The sequence below is a fragment of the Nothoprocta perdicaria genome, unplaced genomic scaffold, assembly GCF_003342845.1.
Source record: "Nothoprocta perdicaria isolate Ctin4 unplaced genomic scaffold, notPer1 scaffold_16, whole genome shotgun sequence".
Taxonomy (NCBI): Eukaryota; Metazoa; Chordata; class Aves; order Tinamiformes; family Tinamidae; genus Nothoprocta; species Nothoprocta perdicaria.
In genome coordinates, this window is record NW_020454760.1 from 7,620,363 (window position 1) to 7,638,256 (window position 17,894).

At 41.0% G+C, this 17,894-nt stretch overlaps 1 protein-coding gene across 1 annotated transcript in view; it reads right to left on the reverse strand.

Moving 5' to 3' along the window:
• The window catches only part of ZNF521 (zinc finger protein 521), a 208,577-nt gene extending 201,808 nt beyond the window's left edge, over positions 1-6,769 (reverse strand). Inside the window, exons 1-2 of the mRNA XM_026035384.1 lie at positions 6,739-6,769; positions 931-1,110 (exon numbers count right to left, since the gene is read on the reverse strand). The gene's annotated coding sequence lies outside the window, so the exon portion shown is untranslated. The remainder of the gene's footprint in view (positions 1-930; positions 1,111-6,738) is intronic.
• Between the last annotated feature and the right edge of the window lie 11,125 nt (positions 6,770-17,894).

Consider the following 17,894-nt stretch of genomic DNA (forward strand, 5'->3'; position numbering starts at 1 on the left):
AAGCATAGACAATTTCCAAGAGCATTTCCAAACAAGAGGGACAGTTTTTTATAATTGCAAAAACTTAATCAAGCAAGGTTTTAAACATAATTGCTCTGCACAATAAATACAATTTATATTGTAGTGACTGGAAATAACATACCATCTAATAAAAAATAAAAATGCTTTTCTACTGACACCGAGTCTATTTGAGCCTACAGAGAGTACCACTGAAAGAGACAGCAAATGTAAAAGACAAAACTACTTCAGCATATTCAATATGGTTTCCCAGGGTGAGGGGCCTGTCTACAATCATTTCAGTGAGGAACCCAACTCTTTAATTTGCTTTTTCTATACCTGAAAAGATAAATAATTCAGGCTACAGATCCATTCAGCCAACTCTGCTCAGGTAAATAGCATCTGATCAGCATTCATTTCTACCCCTTACTAAAGGTGGGGTTTTATTTTCCCTATAAAGAGTTTGCTTCATTTCTTGTTAACAATTAGACTAAAACAACATTCGATCCAGATCTAGCACATGCCATTGTACAAATTCATTATTATGCAGATACAGTTAAACCCATTTATAAGAGGAATAAATATATATGCTACTGTATTCACAAGTGACTTGAGAATGTATTTATGCCAGCAAAGTATGGAAAGCTGTACAGTATGAATCCAGAAAACACATGCAGCAGCCAGGACAGACAGCTAATGCACACTTTAAATAAGGTGCCAATGTGTAATTCTCCATACATCCTTCAATATAAAGAAATTTATAAAGCCCCATTTATATTATAACGTTGCCCTGAATCTGTTGATAAAGGTCTAATCTAAATATTCAAGTGTAGGAATAAAATAACTGACAAAGAAGGAGGGAACTCAGAAGCAGAGAATGGAAATCAGGACTGGAACAGTGCAAAAAGACACAAAATGATATGTATTGTTTACCTGTCAGTTGACATTGATTAATCTTGTGTTCTGTGATATCACTCAGCGACTCAAACACCTGGAGGCAGCTGTCACAGCTGTGCACAGCTTCTTCTTCCAACTCCTCCCCTTCATCCGGCCTTTTCTTACAGTCTAGCACCTCTCCATCATCTGTCTTGTCTTCTAGTTTACAATTAGGGTCTGAAAGAAAATCAAGATCATGATCTTAGGCTACTAAAAATCTTTAAAAAGAAAAAAAAAACACATAAAGTAAAACAGGTTCTTGTGGTAAGGGTAAGCAGAAATATTTTCGGCATGAGCCCGCAGCACCGTAGATTTTATTGCTAAATAAGCACAGGAGGCTTTTTCCTTAATTTCTTTCTAACCTTGATGAAAGGAGCATTTCCCTTCTATTTCCACAAATACAGCACTATTCCTCACCCAAGCAATTCCTCCATGCTTGTATGTTAAGTTTGTCAATTTTATCACAGCTATTGAAGCCTCTTTGATCATTATAAGAAAGGATAAGCCACCTATGCAATTAGGTCTCAATAAAAAGAAAAATCAAATCAGTGAGTGCACAGAAACTTCTTTTCACTGTTAACTACAACGTTTCACAGGAAATTACCAGAATTAAGAGACTAACAAATTTGATTTAGATAAACATGAAATTAATCTTGACTTTACAATCTACTCCAGTGCTCCATCACTAAATCACTTGACACAAATAAAGCCCTATGAAGATTATACCCTGGGTCAAAATGTTTCACGTGCTTTGAACTTGTGTCTGACTTGAGGCAAACCTGGTAGAATTCCTGTAGTTGCCAGATCACAGAAAACTGGAAACAAACTATTGTAAACCCTAAACGGTGTGTAAGGGTAACTCTGCCTTTTATATATGTTAGCAAGTGCTTGGAGGGCAGGAGGGTAGTTCTAGCCTCAGAAGAGCAGCCCTGAGCCCTGCCAAAGCTTCCAAACTGGAAGAATTAGGAGGTTTCACCTACCATTCTCCCCCCGGCACCAAGTCACACAACTCACTGCACGGCCTCAGCTCTGGTGACCAGTATCCATGTGACGTAATGTGAAGCCTAGAACTTTTCTTCCTCCTCTGAGAGATGGAGGAGCTCAAACAGCTCCTGACTTTTTGCCCACTTTACTAAAAGCTTCCTTCAAAAGACAGAAATAAAACAATCTGTCTTCCCTAATAAAGCAAGCTGGCACTTCACTTTGTTTTTCCTTGGGAACCACAGCACAACAAGTAAAACGCAGAAGAAAAATGGTTGTGTACACTCCAGCCCAAGCAATGTAAGTGCTTCACCACTTCTCCCTTTTCTGCATTAGCCATCTCATTTTTCCTTTTAGGTATTTGAGAGAACTGAGGCTGAAACAAGTCACTTTGGCAAATAAGGATAAACTCCTGCAATAACAGGAGATCACGTGAGTGTGTTTGAAGCTGTTACGCTCTTTAGCCAAGCGGGTGACTAACCAGGAGCAACCTCCTCCTCTGCAGCAACACGGAGGTGCTCTCTGGAATCCCACCTCATTAGCATTGTGATCGATTGGCATCGTGCACAACGTACTGTACCTTTGCTGAGAGTCGCTTCTAACTAAAAGACTCGAACGTGGTTCACACGCTCAGCTCATACTGCTCACGCTCCGAAGGGGCAAGGGAGGAAGCGGCACTTGAAGCCACCCAGAAGATCTCTGTGGTGCCTCTGGTGCCGTGGGCCTGTAGCTGAGGAGCAGGGATCCCCGCCGCCCGCAAGGGTCAGCACTCCTCATCCCTCCACATCCCGCACTGCTGTGGCCCTGCCCTTCCACTGCTCGGGTACCGGAGGAGCTGCAAGCAGAAACTGGAACTGCCCCACGTCGGCAAGGCTTCCTCATGCTCTGTGGCTCGTGATCAAACCCGAGGAATTGCTTTGACAGGGGCAAAGGGCAGAATTTATTTTTAAAGGAATTATATTACAAAAGGAAAACAGATTAGTTTTAAAAAGTTAAAAAGCACATTCTGAAGGCAAAAAATGTATTTTCTCTGTAAAAGCTCTGCTTACACATAGAGATTGATCCCTGTATAACAAATTATATTCACGAGGTTCTTGCGAGAATGAAACTTTAACTTGGGCAGCTACTATCAAATAAGAGGGCAGTCAGCAAATTTACACAGCCAGCAGGGATAGAAATCAAATATAAGCTCTTTAGGAAATTCTTGCCATTTTGGAATGTCTGTCTGAATACAAACAACACATATTGCCACTGTATTTTCCAAGATGCTCTGCAAGTTTAATAAAAGGACTTTCACTGGGTTATCAGCAGTTCAGAAAAAGAAATAATTGTCTTAGCTGTTGCAAACGGACCCCGACATCATTAAACACTTGTTGGAAGGCAGCATGCGCACTTCGCATGCTAGTAGCTGTTCAGCTCGAGCTCCCAGTTTCATCTAATAAAACTGACAGCACTCAGGGAAACGTGGGCACTGGGCCTGAATTTTAACATGAGTATTTAAATGCTGCACATAGATTTTACAGACCTGTTTGTTTTAAAAGAAGGGTAGTATCTGACTCTGCTTTAAGTACAATGCTGAAGGAAAGAGAAGGCGGGGAGGGAATTCTCAAGGCTTATTATTCAGCAGCACTTGTGCTGTACAGGAACTCAACAGCACACACACACACACACACACGTATGGACACATGCACCCCTTAGTGCACAAAAGCCTAAAGAATTGTTCAATTTTAAAAAGCTTCCTACTTGGAAACTCGTTATTAAAATTAGAATCGTTTTAAGACTAATAAATGTTTTGCTTCTCCTTCTGCATTTGCAGATATAAGCTCCACAGGGACAGAAGTCAGTCAAGCTTATTCCCTTCTGCTGCAACTTTGGAATACGTGCTCTAGCCAACTGGCACATTTGTTTTTAGGTCAACACTTAAGTGGGACCCTCTGGGACCTAGGTTTGAGCTTAGCCTACAACGGGTTTGTGAAATGAGTTCTGGCAGTCTCAGCACCTCTCACTGAATGCATTTCCACTGTGATCCACCTTCCCGAGGAGACAGCACCACAGAAATAAAAAGAAATGAAAAGATTTTTAAAGACAGGAAATACCATTTGGAGGCTTTCTGAATAGGTAGCTTTTCAGTAAGTGTCTTACAAAAAGAAATGTCTTCRGTCAAGAGCTAGTCTAACTCTGAATGGCTACTTAAACTACCTTATTTAGGGGATAAGCTACCTTATTTGAGCTGTTCTTTTGAGAGACTAGAAGAAAACCTGCTTTATAAGTGCAGTATACACCATCTGCTCCTSCTCCTTTACCTCCTATTTAAAGCTCAGACTCTCAGCCAGACTCTAGAGCAAATGCTGATCGTCTCCCACATTTCCCTTCTCCCCAGTATCTGCAATAAGCACAGATACAGTTTCCTCRTGACAGGGAACCACCACTGACCTTTCCGAGGTTCCCGTGCCGTGTTCCACACAGCTCCACACAACAGCTCCCATTTTTCAATACATGTCAGTGCTGGTACCCACACCCTGGCTCCATCTGCCGATACCAGTTAAAACTATCTAGCATAGATTATGTTTTCTGAGCAGAAATAAATAGAGGAAAATTCAGCCTATTAACACACTTCGTGAACTAAAATAAGTAAACAAACCAATAAATAAAAGCACTTGTCTTCAGTTACTGATATTTGCATTCTTTGTAAATGGAAATTCAAAGAAGCATGATTTTGTCATTACTGTATTCTCTGGCAGGTGGTTCTCCCCTTCCCTTCTTCCTCCTCCTCAGAAGGGATGTTATTGCTGTAACTTGGTCTAATAAAACTGCAACTTTGGGGAAAATGAAAAATTGCATTGGTTTAAAAGTGTTGGAGGTAATAAAGCCAYGGACTTCAATTAATTTCAAGTATGGCAGCGGTTTAAGGCCAACCAGCAGAAATTCTATTCTGTCCATGTAAAAATGAGGTTTCACCACATTTACTTTTTATAACCCATATAAAAGTCAAGTAAAAGTAATGAATATCTAAAAGCCATCTCGGTGGACTGGCAGAGACTATCTGTATTCTTGAAACTCCTCTCACTTATTTCTGCCTGTGCTGTGAGGATCCACAGCTCATCACAATTAAAACATCAAACCACCAAGAAACCAGCCTACTTTCCTATCCATTTCACTGCCTTGCTGAAGACCTCCTTCCAAGCCACTTCTGCATGGAAAAGGGCTGGCAAAAGAAAGGAAAACTAAGATCATGTGGTAATAATTATTACCAGGCAAGGAATATTTCTCCAGCTCAGTGGTAAAGTAAAACTCTGTCGCTCTCTGCTCCCAATAGTGTCCATCGCAAAACAACTGCCTCATTAAATCTCTGCAGTAAGATTAATATGCCGTAGCTGCACTACATTTATAACTTGGTACTCTATAAAAAGCACATTTAACGGTTAGAGCCAGAGCTTAGATACAAAGTATTACTATAAAAACTTCTGGCAGTGTGTATACAGCGTGGGCCTTCTGTGCTACTTGCTGTTTCAGAAGGTTTTTTGTTTTTTAATATCAACATTGCATTCCTGCTATAGAGAGAAACAGAATGTCAAGTCTTGCCTAGAAATAGACAGAGACAACACTGGACATGATGGGGGATAAATAAGCTAACAAGACAGTATAACCATTGAAAAATAACTTGAGAAAAAAAGACTTGAGAAAAACTTGAGAAAAAATAACTTGAGGAAAAAAAACATACAAAAGCAACCATTCTCTGTCATATTGATCTCCAGATTCACAGTCCTCGATTTTTTTCTACTAGAAGCAGTACRAAGGKTTTTTTTTAATTATTGTTATTTTTTATTTCCACTTTCAAGTTTATAAATTACTAAGTGGAGCCCTAAGTACATTCAAAACAGCTTGAGTAAATTTCCCATCAAAAATCAAAGAGCTCTCTCACTTTTATTTTCTCCTTTCAAACAATACGAATAGAGCCACTAGAGCCAGCTAAAGGAGGTAACCACCCAAACCAGACCGACCCAACAAAATGTAAAAGATCCTGGCAGAGCAAAAGTTAACTGYGCTTTTCCCCTTTGTAAGAGAAATTACTCGAACTACTCTTGACAAGTTACCTACGCACTACACGCAGGCAGAGACGAGCTGCCTTCTAGAAATATCGCTGAAGAACCGGTCTTTACTCCAAAAAGGGACCTCAGCAGAACAAACAAGTCCATTCGGATGAGTCGACACTGCTCTTCTATTCAAGTTGTGTGGAASCAGTACCAAGGACACAAATGAGGTATTTCTTGAATTCACAGAATCATATTGTTGCAAGATTCATTCTTGTAAGAATTAACATTTATTTCTTTATTACTGTTATCAATATATTTCCTGTTGATTCTGACAAAATAGATCTGTCCACCTGATTCCACTGGCTTAAAATGAAAGGACGCTGACCAGTAAGAAATTTTATAAACAATTATAAATGTTCCCAATCTACATATTTTAAAAATAGCTTAGATGGAATGAAAATTCAAGTTCCTCTGAACTGGCGTATAGTGGGTTTTTACATGGAGGGGGASGTTAGAGAGGATTATTTATAACAAAAAGGAAAACATAGTGGGCTTTTAAAAGGTAAGTATCTCTCTTTCAGTTGGCTGACCTACAAAAGGCAGAATTTTAAATTCTCAACAATTGAAAAGTGAGGGGAGAGGAATGACATTTTTTCATCACGACCTCCAAAAATGCATTCTGAATTGACAGTGAGGGGGAAGAGGAGTGCAGGCTTTGCCAAAACACCTCCGAACCAAAATCCAAAAAAAAAAAAGGGAAGGAAACACTGAGGAAGGAATTCAGCATTACCAGTCTGTGCGGCTGTGTCCCCCACACCTGCCTGCTGGTCCTCTGTTTCATTTTCTTCTACTGCCAGAAGCAGGTAAACAAAACAAAAACAGACCAAAAAAGAAGGATGTTAGGCAGCTGTAGTGCTTCGGGAAGGTACCTGTAATGCTTGGGGTAGGTAGCTGTAGTGCTACGGACACGAGCTCCAGTTCTGAAGGCCAGCAATGCTCGTACAACACGGCCGAGATAAGCRTGCTGAATACAGGGCCCCTTCCAAAGGCAGAAGTGGGGACCATAATGAAACTCAAATGCTTTGTTGTGTGGCAGCTATATCTGAAAACAGAGTGACCAAAAGGGTTTCACGGCTTAAAAAAAAGAAATTTCATTTCCTCTGGGACATTTTTCTCCAATCCACTTTGATTATGGAACTAAATGAGTGAATAATTCTAGGTTTGAAGACTCCGATTGCTTCCTCCATAYGGGTAAGTGAAAGCCTTCCCCTGGCAGACAAAGGACAAAATCTAAAAAAAATCTAAAAAATAATAGCAATAATCCTCTCTTCAGGAGCAAACCTCCCAACAGTGCAGACAGCCTTGCAAAGGAGAACCAGCCCCATGCTGTTTTACTGTGTACACAGTGCCAGCATCCTTCCCTGGGCTCCAGCTTTGCAGGGCAGCAGAGCTCAATCCTTGTCGGTGCAATCCTTGTCAGACTCCCGACTCCAAACCTAGGGGCAGAGGGAACCTAGCGAGGGCAGTTCTGCTGCTAGGCTGAGAAATGAGAGAGAACCGAGCTGCTCTGCTCTGAGGTGGTGCCTAAGTAGGACTGGCTCTGCCCAAGTCAAAGTAAGGGAAGAGCTAAAAGACAGAGCCGCTGCCTTTTTATTCTCCCAAAGACTGGACTCCTCGAATTTCRAGGAAAGCAGAGAGAAAGAATTCCTTCTTTCTCCATGAGGGAAAAGGCTGAAAGGGGAGAGACTGCACTTCAGCAGGATTTCCAACTCCCAAGAATTCAAACCTCAAAAAGTAATCATGAGGCTGAGCTATACGTCCCAAGATTTTAGGTGGGGGGAGGAAAGGGGAGGATCCCAGTTCTTGGGACAACACAAAATGCTCGGGGTCACACTTTAAATCTAGATATATATCCTAAAGAAGAGGCACACACACACACTCCACCAGCTGCCTCCTTTCCTCTCCTGCCAGCCTCAAGACTGCCATAAACTTTGTGGCTTCTAGAATCTGAATTTCTAGAAAAAAATACCAGCTTTTGTAAGGACACTCTAAGGACACCAGAAACCCAGAGCACAGAGAATACATTAGAAAAAGAGAATCAAGCTCAATCTGCGGAGGACTGTAAACAATCTCCATCCCGGAGCTGTGGCTAGTTAAGTAGGCTCTTCCTATCAACAGAGATCTGATAAAGTTTCCTAAGACCTGCAATAAGACAGATATTTCACCAAATATGACTTTGTGAGCTGCCTGTTTCACTTGGACATGTATTTTGCAGCCGTGAAGTTAGCAGCTCTCCAGCAGCAGTAAAACGATGTGATTTTCTTTGTTATGCCGAAGCAAGCAGTCATTCCTGCAGCCCGCACAGCCAAAGAAAACTGGCCAGACAAAGAAAGCAATGGGAAAAGCTCATGAAAAGGAGAGCTTCAGGGAGCACATGGTCAAACCAAGCTAAATAGAAAGATTTGGCACTAGGGGAGCACAGATCAGTGAGACTCATTAATACAGGAAAGAACAATAATGAATACAACTGGTATACCATTAAAATAAAAAGATGCAGCCATTCTGACCCCCTCAAGGCCCCCTGTGAAACCTCTGAAGGAGCCTCGCTTGACCCCCTTTATGCCCACCCCCAGCTTTTGATCTATTTACAAAAAAAAAAAAAAAAAAAAAAAAACCAATCCCAAGAACAAACTGTAAAACTGAAAAAAAAAAAAATGAGTCCAGTTCCACCGTCGGAAAGGAAACTCATCTTGGGCATTGGTATCGGCTGATTAACCACATTAAAAAGATTGCAGACATATCTGTAAATGAAACACCCAACCATGATGCACACTACAAGGCTGAATTCAGTCTGAAAAGGCAATTTAAAAAGTCTAACTATTTTTAAGCTCAAGGTGGAATTGAGGCACCCAAACGCAACCTTTGCAAGGATTGTGCCCCAAACTTCAAAACCGAGCAGCCAYCCACTAAGAAGCAAACCAGCCAGCCTGTTTGAGGGGGATTGGCGCTCCCCAACGCAAGTGTGTGCAGACTGAAGCTCAGCAGCTCCTCGCGCTGCTGGTCGGCCCTGGACCGCGGCTGCCACCGGCTGCGGCACCAGAACCTCTCCCTGCTCCGAGCACCGGCGCCGAAACGCGGCCGGCAGCTACGCGGAGCCCCTCAACATCTGCAAACGGAGCAAACAAACGTGGAGCCTGCCCGACAAATTGCCTTTGGGCGCATTTCTGCAGTGCAAAAACGTCCCTGCATATACCACATACCTCGTGAAACTGTTTGTGTAAAACCTCTCCACTATGTAGAGGTCTGAAGATTTAGTTAAAAAAAAAAAAAAAAAAGTTTAAATTTGCAGGTTAAGAGGACTGACCACTAAGCTTTTATCACAGCGGGAAGCGGAAGGCAGAGTGGGAGCAGGTAGCTCTGTGGTTAGCACCTCTCTCAACTGCTGCTCGGGCTCTTCAGGATTCTGAGTCACAAAAGGACCAAGTAGGTCACAAGAAGCCACAGCAAAAAGACAGTTCAACTGGACTGATGTGTTATTTGTCAGGATTATTAAACTCCAGTTAAAGGGGATAAGAAGAAGAAGGAAAAAAAAAAAAAACCACAAATTCCCCAGAAAATGGATGGGAAATCTTGGCTTTGCTACACTTCCTCTACAAAATAGCATTTCATTTTTCATTTGCTTTGAGTCAGAGCTTTCCTTCCACACGAGCATTCGTTACATTTGTTACTACAGCTGGTAGTAACAAAGAAATTCCTCTTTTAGCACTTGATGCTTTTCCACGCCCGGCCTAGGGAAACTTTGCTGTGATTTCAGCTCTCAGGTCACTGTTAAACTCACCTGACTATCAAAGGCTATTCAGCCAACTTCAACATTAACTTGCCCCAAACATTAACTCTGCCATTTCCTTTCAGGAAAGGGAGGCAAAGTGAAACAAAACCTTATAATTAGATGCCTCACATACTGCTGACCAAAAACTTTCCTGTCAGTGTAGCCCGAACTACAACAGCACAGGGCGATGTGCAGATAAAACACTGCACGCATGGGGCTGCTGTTATTAATCGGCGCTTCAGTACCACTGATAGTCCAGCACTGCAGTTGGGCATGGGGATGTTGTCTCCAGCAGTGCATTCACCGCATCCTTGCTTGAGATAACTTGGAGATAACCAAAGTGATGGGATACTAACAAAAGGAGAGACCTTCAGAAGCGAGGACAGCTGCTTGGGAAACCAGCCTATGGATGAGCAATGCTTCGGCTAAACGGTACTTCTGGACTCGTTTGAAATAAAGTTATCATGAGCGTAACAAGGTCTCCCGGTCTGTACAATTRTGTGTTTTTGACCACAGGTAGCCTGTTTTATTAGATGTATAAATATTTTGGGGTTGATTTATTTGCTTCTTAAAACAACAAATCATCAATTCCCTCCTACGTATTTTCCCAGTGCAACTTTTCAAAACCAAAACCAACAAGAAATCTAAAAAGCCGAACTTCCAAAAGAAAAAGTGGCACCACACTGTTTGAGAGTAAATATTTCAAATAAAATCTCAACATGGGAAAAAAAAAAGAGAGAGAGAGAGAGAGAGATTCCAGCATGCCAATTCGATAGCCCCCATTATGAGAGCTCGTGGTTTGGACACAAACCAGTTTTTAAATTTTTCCTTCAGAAATGCATCTCTAACCAGAAGTTGTATCTGTGTGAAAGGCCATTCCAGCCTGGGTACAGACAGCGTCCAAGGCAAACCCTGGTTTCAGCTCCGAGCATCTCCCATGCCCGGGCTACTGAACATKAACACTGAGACCAACTCCCACTTCAAAACAACGACAACAACTCCAAGTAGCACCATGAAAGACAACTCAATGAAGAAAACCTGTGGGAACTGTGATGCAGAGGCCCTAAAACAGTTAATCTCTTGACTGCTCTACAGCAACACCTGCTGTCTGATGAAGATTTCACCCCTTTTGCCTTGGTTCTTGTCCTGGGACATAGGGTGGGTGAATAAAGGAGGGTGATTTTACAGAGTTTGTAAAAAAACACTCACAGATTTCCTAATTTGCAAAACCTCATTCATATTTCCCTTCACTGAAGGATTAATCTACACTGCTAGAACTCTAAGGATGAGCACCAGTCGTTTCTGGTTCGTGTTTGGAGAAAATGTCATACGGAAAAAACAAACAAACAAAAAAAAAGAGATAAAATTAGAAGCGTGAAAAGGAACATTTTCACTGAAAGGGAATCCTTTCGGAGAACTAAGATTTATGACTTCAGAGCTATAGCAAAACATAATAAAATAAAAGCAAAAGATAATTGAAAAGAAGTCTATTTTCTTCTAGTCTAGGTTGGATAATAAATTAGAGGGGAAAAAAAAGGCAGCCTCAATGCCTGATCTTTCTTTCAGTTTGTTAAGCAAAGCAGGGAAACCTACATATCCCAAAATAAACTATAATAACAGATTGTTATTTATTTATCCCTTCATAAAACATATTCCTTGAGAGCTGTGACAATAAACCTAACACAGCAACTRAGATCATTGATGATAAGAAGATTAAAATATGTAGTTTTAACTTGTACTCTGCATTCGCTATAACTCCATGCTTAATCTATATATTGCCATTGGTGTACAATGAGTGATTTAGTTTAAAGCCGTCTTGCACAAAAGCCTTTTTTCTTTTTAGGATGGTAACTTTGCCATGTGCATCTTCTATCTACATGTTTGAATAAACCCCACAGACAAGTAATAGAGACACTAGCTGTATTACCATAATCAATACACAATTTACGGAGCTACCCAGACAGAACAGAAATAAAACGTGGGCACCATTATTTCAGCATCTACAAATTACTGTAATTTCTGGAAGGATCTTTCTACTTTTCCTCTCCTCCCTCCTCAGGTCCACATAAAAACCAAGAGAACATTCAGACTGCCTCCATCTACACATACTTATTAAGCATGATTAGATAATCACATGTCAGAAGGCAAGTTTAAGGGCTAGTTACAGGAGGCACAAAGCATCCTCTAATTCTATTAAATTCAACATATTTGAAGACATTTCACACTTTGCAATAACATGCTCTGGAAATACATAACTGTAAGGATGCTTTCCAGGATTAAAACTGAAACTAAGGAAGTTACAGAGGAGCTTTAAAGGCAGGAGGATCACAACATCTCCTCTGCGGAGGCGACACCTTTCCCTACTTTCTTCTCGCCCTTGGTAGCTCTCAGGGTACCACCAGCTCTTGGAAAAAGGCTCGTCTGTTAAACTCTTCTTGCCATTAGCTGCAAACGCCTGTTTTCACAGCCAGCTACACCACACACATGTGAACGGTGGTATGTGTGAGTCCTGAAGTCAACAAACTTCTCAGGCTGCTTCATAATGTCCTTTAAGAGAGCTGCCCTTCGTGAAAGGCTTAGCCACAGAGAAAGTCTGATTTTCTGAACAGCTTCACCCGGCACCAAAACACATCTGCCAGCTACTAGCCAGAAACGTGATTACTGTTTTGACTCCCAAATGTGTACATGCCCAATGAGCACTTAGAAATACAACTGCATATTAGCGTCTCAAATATCTACCTTCCAAAATTCTACTGAAAATTAGCCCTGTTAGTATAAACCCTATTAATCATACATACAAATATTGGTTTCTGATTTGTTTTCCTTTGTGCTGTGATGTACCTCCCTTTTCTTTTCTTTTTTATTTTCTTTCTTTCCTTTTTTTTTTCACACTGCATAGCATTTTTCCCCTCATAGTATTCATGTTTTTCACTTCTCTCTTTAGTCTATTCCAACAGTGAGCTCGGTTTTCCCCCCACAATAATGTTATTCTTGTACAAAGACTGAATTAGGAGTTCCCAATTAGGCTGTAGTGGTTGGAAAATATTATTCTGATGCCAAAATAGAAGTATTTTCCTAGGCAGCACATAAACATAAAAGTAACAAATATACTTAACCGGAGAAAAAAAAATCCTTTGGATATTCTTTCAACTCTTGATATTATTGATAGCAGTATCTAAATGTGACAGCCCGAAGATGTCCAATTTTACACAACACCGTGCAGAGAAGGCAGGAAACTCTCATCCCAGCCACAGAGGGAGAATTCTACAGAACCCCCAAAGCAGGGCATGGGGGATACTGAACCAACAGATGAACTAACCCTGCTCAAAGTGCTAATCTGTCTCCTTAATCATTATCTTGTTACAAGCTAAGTCACATTTACATAGCTACATATTTTGATTATTTGAGTTAAACTAATAAAAGCAATGTTTTACAAAGTATTTTCCTCCAAAGAAACTCAAAGTTTTTGTGAAGCTACAGCAAGTTCTAGACATCCTAAGCRTCCCTCTTATGCGATCCAGTAAATAATAGTGAACATCTGGGTCAACTTTAGGACCATGGTAAGACTGAACAAAGCAGGAAGGAGTTCCTCAGGAAGTGTAACCTTGGTCCTGGGATCAAGACTTCCAGCTATCTTCACCATCTTTGCGTACYCTGCCTCCATTTTTGACAGTGTCACCATGGACATCCACTCCCTTTGAGGAAAAATGTCAGGAGTCCAAGATAAATGTTAAGCCTAACTACTAAATCCAGAACCCATCAAGAGAATTTTCAGAGCACAGATTCCTCCCAAAATATTGAAGTTCTCTAACAAATAAGCTCCCTCAGAGTTGTCCATAACCAGTAATTTTTGTTGTCAGACAAAAACAGACTTGCTTTTTTTTCAACTATGCTTAGAAAATAGGAAATTAATTAAACATTGTCCACAAAAACCTGAGCTCAGCAAGAGAAAGCAAATTGAATCAATCTGATGTATGGATCACAAGGCTTCCAGATAACCAGTGTTTTAAACCCTCATGACTGCAGAGAGATGTAAGGAAGGGAGATGAGCACCTACAGTGAAAGTTACTGTAGATGCCTATTACCTGTGAAAGTTAAGCCACTCACTTATGTGCTTAAAATGAGGTGCTTTCTTTTAGGAGTTGGGGCCATCTGCCACCATTCCAGTCCTTCGGCTCTATTATCTATTACATAATGACACACATTTTCCTCAGTCAAAAAAGCATTCCTCTCAATTAAAACAATCCTAGGTTTACCAGCCTGTATCTGCTGTGTGTCATGGTTTTATACATCGCTCCTTCATTTTCTCCAGCTCTGCTCTGTTCAAGGTTTCTTTCTCTCCAGAACATACTCAACATGGTTTATGACCACAAAGGCACTACGGGCCCCCAGCAAAACATCTTCCTGCCTGCCCTGGCTTTGGGTTCACGTTTACAGTGGTTCTTCAGAGCCCTGCCTGGTCGCTATAATCTGCTAGCAGAAAATATGCACACTGACATACGTCTTCCTTTCCACTTCTTGCTCATATTACTGGTTAGATCACTCACCCAGGATGTGGGTGTTACAAGCTCAACGTTTTCTCTGTCGGAAGGATTTGTGGTGGTGTCATGAGTTTCCTGGGAAAGAGCACCTTCTCTCAGACCTGAGGCACACTCATTCACTGCTGCTGAGCCTGTCATGCCTCRCCTACAATAGTCATTAAGCTGGAAAGATAGAGAATTAGCACTACACCATATCCTTGTGGTCAGGACACTCAACGGGGAAGAGGCAAACCTCGATTCCAGATCTAGTTTCAGTGAAGTAAGTCATCAAGAAATATGTTACAATAAGCACTTAGCAGACCAGAAACCCAGGTCTCGACTTTCTCCATAGTCCAGGCCTTCCCTCTCTCAACCCACTAGTGCCCTGAGTCCCGTTTGTGAGCAGGCTTTCTCATTCTCTTGCCCAAAGATACTTAATTACGCTTTTGAAAAGTCAAACATCATCTGCAAAAGTAAAAAAGGGTGTCACTCTTGACAAAATATGCTGCTGTAGTAGTGTCAGATGTCCTATCTCTGCGAGATATGGCCTTAGAGCAGAGAATAAAACCCCGAACTCCCACATCCTCAAARTACAAACTAACTTTGGGAGAGAAATAGCAGTACCACGACCCTGTAATTCCTTCCATTTGGGGAGGAAAGGGCTTCTCACCTATCTCCAAAAGCAGCATCAGACTGGTGAGAGCAGACTGTTAGCTGCCTATGTCTAGAACACAGAAGAGCTAAGACACATCATCCTTCGTATTTCATACCGTGTTCTTGAGATGGTTCCTACTCAGAAGTCATATTCATCAATGTCTAACCTACCCATGAAGTATATGAAGAGCTGAAGCACCAAGTGCAAGATCACTGTTCTGCTGGGCAGCCAGCCACCTGAAAAGGAAGCACTGCAGTTCTCATGTCCTGCAGCACACGAGCCCTTTGGTGGACCTCGCCCTTGGAGCTTGCAGCCCTCCCTTCACTGACTTCTATTTGGTTTTGACTGATGAGTCGTCTACTCTCCAGCTTCCCTGGAAATCGCCAGATCCTTTCCCATGCTCTAGCTCTTTATAATCACCTGATCCAATCCCTTCCCGGCAGTTACGCGCACAGCCCAGTAGTACTCCATTCCCTCCACCCATCTTCAGAGCACAACGTTACATCAGGCAAGCATCTTGACATCCTGTTGTCCTGGAACCAGTGAATCAGAAAGTTCCTTCCTTGCAATTGTGTTCTTTGGAGGTGGAGAATAATTAACTTCCCCCTTCCCCTCCCCCTGCCTCCTGCCACTATCAAACTAAGAAATTCTGTGGACTCTGTCTGCAAGAGTGAAAAAAAAAATCACAATTCAGTGCCAGAGAAAGTTTTGTTGACCAAAGCACAGCCTCGGCTTCCCAAGGACACGGCTTCACAACATCCCATCATCTGGTCCAGCCACACACTGGCTCTTTTGTTTTTGTTTTTAAAGTGCCCTTCAAGAAGTTAATGAGTCAGTAATAGAAGCTGAACTTGATAGGCTACCAAAAGCGTGAACACCAAAAACAAACTTAAAAATCAATTATCTCAGATTCATCCTCTGAAATACATTTTCCTGGCAAAATAAAACCTAATAATAGTTCATAAGGAGCTTCAGGGATTGCGCACAAAAGCTATCCACTGTGAAGTTAAGCGGGACATTTAAATATAAAGCGCCTTTCCTTCCTGCACTTGTGTGGAACTGCGTTTGTACGACAAACTCGAAGGGAGATTTTGTGCTCTTTTTCWGTAGGAAGGACAAAATTCCCATTCCAGGCTATTGCCTTGCATAAGTGGCCTCTCCAAAACCAGGGTTTGAGAAGGGAGTGTTGATACTCTCACTAGCAGCATGTTGTTCATTTGTCTTCAGGGCATGAAGGTGTCTGTCTTCATCACCAGCAAGGCTGGCTGACTAATACCTCATACATCCAAATTTATGAGAAAGCTAACTACTTACTGATACTTGATTTTTAAAGAATCATAGTAGGCCCCTATCACATAAGTGAAAAGAAGAGGATAGGAAAATTTCTAGGTCAATAGACACATACATGACTTCTAAAGAGTTTGAAGGACTAAAAATCATAACTTTAAAAATAAACATTGAATCTAACGGTATCTATATTAAAATGAATCAATTACTCTGGCTTGCTCCCATGACAGAAAAAAAAAAAAAAAAAAAGAAAAAGAAAAAGAAACACTAAACCAAACCACATCCCCCCGCTCCCTGAATCAAAAATTCCATTGGCCATGCTGAATAGGTAGCGATCCTAAGTCCCTTCAGAGGAGGTGTTATACAGATTCACGTGTGCAAAGAAAAGCTGCTGTGGATGATGCCTGGGATGGCTCTAGCTAAAGGAAAATCTGCARGAGTGAAATGCCTAGAACACAGATACAAGAGCACAGATAATATAGAGTAAAATCAAAAAAAAAAAAAAGACAAAAAGAAATGGGAGGGGGTAACCCTAGTTACTATGCAGTATAGTGAAGAATGGTGTTTGAAACTAAAGGAATAGGAAGGTGCAAGAAAGAAGTGTAATCAGTATTGACTAATATTCTAAATACTGGAGGACAGTAGTCCTGCTTTGAAATCCTCTCCATTAGAACAGGGGRATGTTCTCACTGACATGAACAGAAAGAAGATTTTTTTGTGAAGTRAGAGGCGGGAATTAAAGTATTAATTATAATGTGTTGTGATACCCCCAAGATCAGCCCTATCTTTTTTGCTACAGTATAGTCCCTAGGCATACGGCTAACTACTCCTTGATCATTATCCTGGCTAAAACTAAAGCTACGGAAATTTAGGAGGATCATATCCAACAGAATTTCTTTCATCTCTAATAATTGCTAAACTAGCATAATTACTCATACTTGAGGTGAAATACAGTGCATGGTAAAAAACCAAGTTGTCTAGAATTAAACTCAAAGAAAAACAAACAACCTCTCTTGATTTCCACAGGTTCATCTTTTGTCAGAATCTAAGCCAAGTGTTGCATAATGATTTAAAAGTAGTTAGAAGCTTCCCTTGCACTATCTGACAMAGAGGGCAGCTTGGAAACTTCAGTGCTTTGTAGTAACAGCATTGGAAACTGTATTTGCAAGCATACAGGTACATTTTCATAACATCAAATAGCACACATGCAATTCTTCCTAGAATTCCTATGAATTCTAGAATTCCTACATTGTCCTGCTAGGAAAAAAGAAAAAAAAAAAAGTGCATACATATATATTCCATGGTTCAGAATTAACTAAAATACTGCTTTTACCAACCCCCAACTGGGACTGGTTGGGACCTCAGATAGCTCCACAGGAACCAATAGAAASCTTAAAATACAACTGGGAAAAGCCGTTAAGAGGTCTCTCCTAAGGTACTTATACTTTATTTTAATCAATTTACAAAGTCAGTTCCAACTAGCTTATTCACTGTGCTCTACACAGAAAAACACTGGATCGACATGGTTTGTATCAAATACTAAGAGTTCTTCCGGATCCTTTCCTCATTTACAGATATTTAACAGAAAGACTTTTTTTCCTGAATGTTTGATATTCTAATACTGAGTCGTGCATTCCACAACAAAGAACCGAGAG